The sequence below is a fragment of the Lates calcarifer genome, linkage group LG20 (genome assembly GCF_001640805.2).
Source record: "Lates calcarifer isolate ASB-BC8 linkage group LG20, TLL_Latcal_v3, whole genome shotgun sequence".
In the NCBI taxonomy this organism is placed as follows: Eukaryota; Metazoa; Chordata; class Actinopteri; family Centropomidae; genus Lates; species Lates calcarifer.
In genome coordinates this window covers 1,160,937-1,169,892 of record NC_066852.1, presented here as the reverse complement: position 1 = coordinate 1,169,892, position 8,956 = coordinate 1,160,937, and positions in this window count along the sequence as shown.

Genomic DNA, 8,956 nt, shown 5'->3' with positions numbered 1-8,956 from the left:
TTTAAACACACCAGCACTAACTCCTCTGTGAAATCATGTTGACTGTGACATTCAGTGTTCTTTCCTCTTGATGGAAAGACCACTAGAATACAGGTGTTGTGTTGTTTACAGAATTAGCTGATTGCCAAGTGCCTCCACAAGAGAACATTAAATCACAGTGCCATTCATCACTAATGCATAGCTGAGCTGGTTGAGATACCCAGAATCAATCATCTAAATGGGACCATGAAAGCATAGAGTGTGCTATTAAATGAGTTGTATCGGCAGCTAGGCCCGCTGCTCACCTCCGAGTGTAATCACTGCTGGGAGGGAGAATAACACCTTCGCATAGAACAGCTGTTTAATCGCTGAACTTTAAACTAGTTTTCAAACTATAAGGTCTAATAATCTGTCTTGCTTTGCCTATTTTTTTTTCTCTTTAATCTGGTTATAATGGCTGTTAGTGAAGAATACATCAAACAGAATACACGCACAAGGAGATTTTTATTCCATTAACAACCTGATGAATAAATTAACAGCCCAATTAAAACAACAACTTTGGGACAACACATTCATCACTGCTGTCAACAGAACTCCATAGTGTGACATGGAGGCAGTGTGTCTGGACATGTTTGGCTAAGCTATGATTGTTTGGTAGCCTGTGCAGTTTGTTATAAGCTGACCTGGTGAAATAACAGAGATGAGGAAGCACATGAGTGAGCAGCCACTTATGCAGAAGAGGAAGACCTGGACACAAACAGTTCAGTTTGTGAAATACTTTAGAAGTTGTCCAGGTAAGTGTTTTATGATCAAAGATATATCCAGCACATTGCTGAGGCCTCAGAGACACACACACTACCTACTGCTTTGTTAGGGAAACATAACAGCCCCTCCCAAAGAGAAAACATCTGAACACAAGGTCAGGCTGAACAATGAAGCGATAACAAAATGGCAGTTCATTAAGAACATAGTGAGCACACAGAGAAATGGATTACATAAGTAGCTAATGTTATCTAATATTAGGGGCCAACAGCACATGCCTTAATTATCTTGTTAGCTGACAACTGAGTGAAAGAAGTGGAATAAATGTTTGTTTGTATACCGTATATATATATATATATATGAAATTTGTAGACATCAAATAACTTTGGATAAAGGGTCACATACTGTACATTACCATCCACCGGGAGAAGCACACATATTTCACTTCCTGCTAAAGTAACCTGTGGGGTAGATCAAACTGAGAACTACCAAGTAAAACTTCCAGTGACTCCGAAAACAGTGTTTTCTTCTCACAAAATAACTGCTCTCACCATAAAATCATTTCAAAGGACATAAAAGTGAAACTCATGCCAGAGTTGTGGAGGTAGCAGTTGTTTTCCAGGGATTTGTTTACCTCGAATAGCTGGTAAACTACAAAACAGCAGGCAGGTCAGATCAGGCAGGTAATAATTTGATCAGCTGGAGCCTGAAGCAGCTGTTCTACATGATGGCAGCAAAACACAGCTCCTTCCTTCTGCTGGAGTGGAGGACTGCAGAGAGAGTATGTTTGTGCACATATGTGTGTGTGTTCTAGATTTCATTCAGGTATTTCGTTACCTGTCCATAAATCACAGTGTGAGGCATACACAAAACCTAAAAACCAGAGGTATAGATATCCAAACACATTCAACAGACTTTATGATTTATCTGAATATTTCCTGGGGAAGTCCTGGTCTGTCCAAGTTCAGTGATTACAAGACTACTGTGTGTCAGGCTAGAAACAAAGAGATGATAATTCAAAGTTATGCACATAACATAAACCTATATTACTGTTAAATTATCCAGGAGACTACAGTATATGAGGCTGATGTTGGAGAATCCATTAAAAGTAAACTTCCAAGTAGAATTTCTTTGCATCTGTGTTGTTTGAAGTTTTATGGCCATGTATCAAAGTTTTATACATGCAGGCTCCTCTGCAGCCGGTTATTTACTCTCTCACTCCTTCCCTGTGCATAAGGTGTGTGTGTGTGTGTGTGTGTGTGTGTGCACGTGGGTGTCAGGAGATCAATCAAGAGCAGTGAAGTAAAACAATGTGTCCCTGTGCTGCAGCAGAGCTGAGGCGACTGAATCTGACGTTTTATTTGAAGACGCAGCACTTTGCTCTGCACTTCACCAGCAATTAGGACCACTCACCTTTTCAGTCTTGATCTCTGACTGATGAGATCTGAGTCTGACCTGAGCTGACCTGAATCCTTATGCCGGGCCCTCAGGTCTGACACATCAGATTGGTGATACGAGGTTGTTAGCCCTCCTTGACCTTCAGCCTTCAGACCTCTATTTCTGCGAACTCTCAGCCCTCCAGCAGCCGAGCTGTGCGCTGTAAACACAAACTGTAGCCTAAACACCAGGCAGATCCAAGCTGAGTGCAAACCCCAGCGGAGGAAATTAGGTTTGCAAACAAAATATTGTGGGTCACACGAGCTATCATCACCTCATAAATGCACAAAATAAAGAGAAAAATATGTGTGTATGCACTGACCTGAAAAATAGAAACCCCTGAACAATGTCATTTTTAAACTGGAGGTTTTACTTATTTATGGCCTCACATAACAAGCCATTCCCTTGAAACACTAATCAGTGCACTAGATCTAATTATTTTGTTTCCTCAAGTAATTTGTATCCTTGAATATTAATCTTGAGTCTGTGGTCTCTAGGTGAAGAGAGGCCCTGAGCCTCGTCGTAATGTACTAGCTCTCACAGTTTTTGCAGACACCACACAACTAAATAACACCAATTACACTATATAATAATTCAAATTATTATTGTAGCACTGTAGTAGTAGTAATATTATTAGTAGTATCATTACTATTTTGAAACACTAATGAACTTTACTTAGCTTGGTAAGAGCACAAAAAGTGCATTTTCTAAGCCTCACAGAGCTTCAGAGAAAAGTTCAGAAGTTATTTATGGAAACACTGTAGACTCAGAATGTGTCTCTCCCCCGAGGCTTTGCATTTTCATGAATCATTCCAGATCTCACCACTCCTCATTTGCCTACCACCAGTCACCCCTCTTGAGTTTTCCACTCCAACCAATCATGTGAGGCAGCCCCTCTATGTCTTGTTCCCTCATTTGGCCCCAGTATATAAATACCAGCCACTTTCCTACTCCCTGTTACCAGATTGTCCATGTTGCTCATCTGCCTTGTCCAGTTATTCCTGCCTGTTCCAGTAACTCTGCCAGTGGTCTACTTCCTGTCCCTCCTGTATTTGCCTTTTTGGATTTGTTTGCCTTTTAGTCACTCAGTCTAAGCTTTTAATTTTACATATCCTTGTATTGCATTGTATTGAATATATTTTATTTTCGTTTCTAAGGCAAGACAAACAATTCGAAGACGTCATCTTTGATTCTGAACGATCAAAATATTGAATAGTCCATGAAAATCATCATTAGTTTCAGCCCTACTTAAAACTTTCTTACCGAACTTCTTATAGCTGTCAGTTTTGTGCAGTAGTTGTCTCTGCTTCACCATGTCCTGCATTAATCAATAGGCAGCCATCACTCTGATACAGCTCTAGGACCAAACTAATGAGCTCATCAGGTCCAGGTCAAATTCATCTGGCTTCTCAGATGAGGATCAGTTCCCGGAAGAAATGTCTTTAGTCGCCAGAAGTCATATCCATGGTTATTTTTAACCACCAGTCTATACTCCACGGGGTGAATTCATATGCTGCCTACCACCTCATTAAGTGAAATTCACAAGTGAAATTATATATATATATATATATATATAAAAAAAAAATATATATAATAAATATAATATATATATATATATATATATATATATAACCTTCCAGTCAGTAAATATAAGAGTCAGACTAGTTGAACAAATGAAGGTAGTCCTCAGATTGTACATACAGTGCCAGATCTGTGTAACCAAAGCTATGTTATAGGTGGAGTTTATCTATACAAGCAACATCCTGCTTATACACTGAGGTGCTAATGAAAATGAAGCGGTAGCTAGCCATTAAAGTAAATACGAGTCAGTTCATAGCTCAGCTACTTCAGCTAATCACAGTATCTGAGGTATCAAGTAAAAACCAAGTTTCCAAATCCATCACTGTCCTGCTGTCAGGGACATTACAGCCAGATGCTTCTTGCAAGTTATAAGTTCTTCATAAGTCAAAGTAGCTCTAACCCACACCTCCAAGTTAATGTTTAAATGAGTCCAACAAGTGGTTGTTATTAGTTAAAATAGACTGTGTTAACGTACTGAAATTGAATTGATATGAAAGTTACACATAAATGCAGGTGATTCTAAAGGTTTCACTTGCTCTTTCGCTGTGTGTTATAGTGTCAAAGTATATGTCTCTGAAAAGTTGCTTTTTTGTCGAATAAGGGACTCAATGGAAGCAATTAGACTGAGAGGGTTTCAAGGTTTGGACGCAGTCATTCCTTTTCTATTGTATGTGCAGCTCTGGATACATCTTCACCCTATTCCACTTTGATTGTGCTTTTATCTAAGCTTTCCAACCATATTCTGTTATGAAATAGAACTCTTATAGAGGCATTAATACATTGAGTAGATATGATTTTCTCCTACAATGTAGCGTGGGGCCAAGATAAAAGCAGCGCTGCCCAGACAGTGATTGTAAAGATGTTCCATGTCTGCGCACACAGAAAGCAACTTGGGTGATGAGTCACACTGTTCTGATTGATCACTAGCATTGTGAGAGGCTTTGATTCAACATTATTATTTTTTTGATTCCCTTATAGAACTGAGGCTGAAAAGAAGCCTTGAATGGCTGAAGTTAACTCCTTCCTTCAAGCAGGTAGATACACCTTATTTATGGTTGTTGGATGATAAGGTTAACACAGAAATGAAAAGTTCAGCCAACAAACTTGACCCTGAAATTATCAGATGAGTTTCCCTGTTTTCTCAGCTCTGTAGGAAATGAATGGATTGGCGCTGCTCCGTCGTGTGCCTCTGTATCCCAGACTTCAGCTGAATTTCTCTTTACATTTTTACAGCTGCGTCTGGTTCACTTCCCTTCTTGAGTGACATTATGGTGCTGTGGCACATCACACACCAGCATCTGTCGTAAGACGTCTTCCAAGATTTCCTCTCTGACGTTCAGGAGCTAAGGTGGTTAATGTTTAATTAATGACGAAAGGTATCTGTGCAAAAGGCAAAAGGGTTGTCTGTCACGCAGCATCTGGAGAAAAACAAACCTGCAGCCTTGTCATCTTCATCTCTGGAGTCTCTTTGCTTCTATCATGCGCCCCACTCTCTGCCATCCATCACTGCTTTTACCACCATGTGTTCATCTGGATTTGTTTTCCTCTCCTGCTGATTTGGGTGTTGCTTATGAACTTAACTGTCCTCCTGTGCTTAAACCTGCGAGTTGATGCATGTGATTTTGTACAGAAGCTGATGTATTTATTTGTCTCTGCATTGGGGAAAGGTGATTGTGTGCATCCACATATAAGCATGTGTGTGTAAATATGAATGCTTAGAGCTGCATGTACTTCTGGGCACATATGGCGCTGAAGTAAACAAAAGCTAGCCGGCCATATGTCTTCCTGCAGGTGCTGTTCAGAGCTGAAGCGCCTCAAATCCTCCAGATGTCATTTCAGTGTTGCTGATATTTATTCTCAACTTTGCATGACTCTCTGTGATTAGTTTCAAGTATAAGTCTGGGAGACAGAGTAAGAGCAGATAAGACAGGGTATTTAGATTTAAGGTCACATCACACACCTGTACTTTAAACTGTCTGTGAGCGATTTCTGCCTCAACACTGGGCTCTGTTTTTCAGCTGTCTAGACACATGACTCTCCTCAACCACACTCTTACTCAGTTTTTATCATTGACTCATGTCATTCTTCTGAAACTGTCCACTGCCTGTGACATGGCATCAACCCTACCCTAACTGATCTCTGATACAGTCTGGTTTGAGTCCTCCTCCACAGGGTGCTGAAGTGTCCCTGCCTCCTCTTGGATTCCTCCAGGATTGGATCCAATAGGATCAGTTTCTTTTAACATCTCTTTTAACACAGTTCTCAATTCAGCTCAATCTGACTGAACTCATGATCCCAGCCAGTCCCTCTGTTCAGGAACAACATTAGTATCCAGCTCAGCTCTTCCTTGCTTTATCCAACAAAGTCTGCAAGAACACTGGGACTCTTTATTGATGACCAAGTGTGCCACCCAGATCCTTGGACGTGCACTCAGTCTCTCTCGCCTTCACTACTGTAATGCCCTTCTGGCAGAGCTGCCAACATGCCCAGTAAAACAAATGAACATTAAGTTCAGTTCTCTAATGTGTGCCCATGAAGTGGCCACTAACACAACTTCTACCTACTTTAACTCCTTTTTGAAAAACATGATTATTGGAATTAAGTTCAAGTAGGTTTTCTAGTGGTTAATTTTCTACGTGGATGTATGATGAGATCTGCATCCCATGTTCTAAGACTGTACCTTAAACCTTACACTGACATGAAATCACAAATGTAAAACATGTAAGGCTACTGATGCACTGCAGCTCATTGTTAATTTAATATGTCTAGGAGGATAATGGTTTCCTTGAGACCAGTTGTCTCACCTTTTAAAGGAGAGAGAGGTAGACATGGCTGTCAAAGAGTATTTTTCACACGAGAATGTTTGCCACTTCCATGAGTGTGAAAAAAGCATTTTGTAACATCAAAAGATTTTGTCCTTGCAGTGCAGCTCTGTTCATCATTGTCCAATTGCTGTTTAAATTAACATATCTGGTGTGGATCTAAAAAGAAAAGCCCCATGCACCGATCAAAGGAGAATTCTCACCCTTTGATTAAGTCAGAGCCAAACAATAAGACAGACCTGCAATCCTTTCATCAGCAGGTCAGTGGCAGCCTTTTAAAACACGAGCTTTGTTGGGAACTCTATCCTTGATTTAGAAAAAGCTTCAGTTTACAGATTTTGCAATTAAGAAACTCATTACTGGCATTTTTAACAGTGTTGACATTGACATTGCATGGCAAAGGTTAAAGGCGCCTAAGCAACCATTTAATTCCAGTGTCATAATGAATAGATCCGCTTTCATGAAGATGCCATAGACGTCAACACAGAATTTGATGTGATCTGCCAAAGAAAAAGAAAACTGCTGTCATTGGAGGGCTCCTTTCTATTTTTGGCTTCTAATCATGAGTGGCATGTCTTCACAGTTCTCTTTTGGAGTGCCCATCCAAACTGAGGGGCATCCCAAAACTGGGATTGGGACAAATGTTGCCTCCACATAGCAAAAATGAGGTTGTAGCAGCTACAGTGGTGGAGTTTTTCTATCTTCTAGCTTTCTTAATGCATGTGGAAAAGATGAATAAATCAAATGCTGCATTTCCTTGTAAATGACTTGCTTTAAAGGCTCTTAACTGTGATAACTACAGACTTAAGTGTCAACATTTCCTTTCACTATCCAATCTCTCTGTGGCTTTATCACACACTTCTTAACAAAGCATAACATCTGGCAATGCTTTTGTTATCTGCCTCCATTCTCTTCTACATCCCAGCCGGGCTGTTTTACAACACAGCATTCCCATGTTTCAGCTGAGGCACGAGCTCTTTAACTGAGGAGTCATGTCTTAGTGAGACATTTACATTTCTATTTACATTCAAATTGACATTTACATTGCACACATTTAGTGGACGCTTTTACACAGTACATCAAGATGAGTGAGCAGATGGGGGACCAGTGTCTTGCTTGTGGACATGTTAATGTTGCTGAACATTCTGGCACTTACAGGAAAAAGACCAGTGAACAGTGAACGGCCAGCCAAGCAGGATGAGCATGTTTACACTTGCACGAATAAGTTGATTGCTTTGAGTGACAAATTACAGCTCAGGAGGAGGTAAAAGGAAGGAATAACTGCATTTTTTTCTTGTTTTTCCAAACATTTTAATGTCAGTTCTGTTATTTGTGGTGTTTCATAATGTTCACTCAAACTGTCCAATGTATGAATCCTCATCAAGGCAGCAAATCAAAACCAAAACTGTCAAAATAACTGTAATTCTCTCCAACACACAGAGGCACAGTGTGTTGACTTTGTGTCTTGTTTGATATGTTTTTTTCCTAAGCTACTTTCATGCCCTTTTAAATTTCCCCTCAGGGACAAATAAAGTGATTTGATTGATTGATTAATTGATTGAAATGCAGTGATGCGGTAGGTAATAGAAACTAGTTTGCAATAATACTATAAAATACTACTAATTATTCTTGGTCATTTTTTAGGGAACCAGGTGGATTTGTTTAGCTGTAAACTTTCTAACAAATATGAGGATTATTGAGCAGCTCCAGGACGGTCCGACCAACATTTCAGTCTAACAATTGCACAACTGTGGCTAAAAAAGCAGAGAAAGGGAAAAAGTGATAAAAATGTGACATCTGAACGTCACATCAGCATTCAGAGCACGAGCCTCCCTCAGGCCACATTCATAAATATGTTATGAGCAGGGCCTGCTGCGACTATACAGTCCGGCAGTGATGGATATTCAGGGTGAAGGGGTTCTTGTGAGAGCAGCATGTAAAGGATGACTGAGCTGGAGTTAGTAACGCACCATTAACTGACTCCTCAGGATGCTCACAGACTGGGGAGAGAAAGAAACCTGGCCGGTCAGGAAGAAATCAATATAAAGCACATCAGTATGTGCGTCAGTGGGGAGACAAGGGTGTTTGCCATATCAGGATCACTTTAAACAGAGAGCAATAAACACATGGGAATGGTCTTGTATATACTCGTACTAAACAAGTTTGACTGTGCATGCGAGAGTTTAGAATATTTACAGCCAAACAGCTCCCAAACACTAACTAAACCACACAGCTACTGGCGCCTGAAAAGAGGTTTTCATGTGTTTAGGTTTTTCTCAGCGCTCTGAAATCTTCCCTTAATAAAAGTTTAAAAGTTCTTGTCCTGACAGCTGCTTGAACAACTTTTCTGTTCCCTAACAACATGTACAGTATCT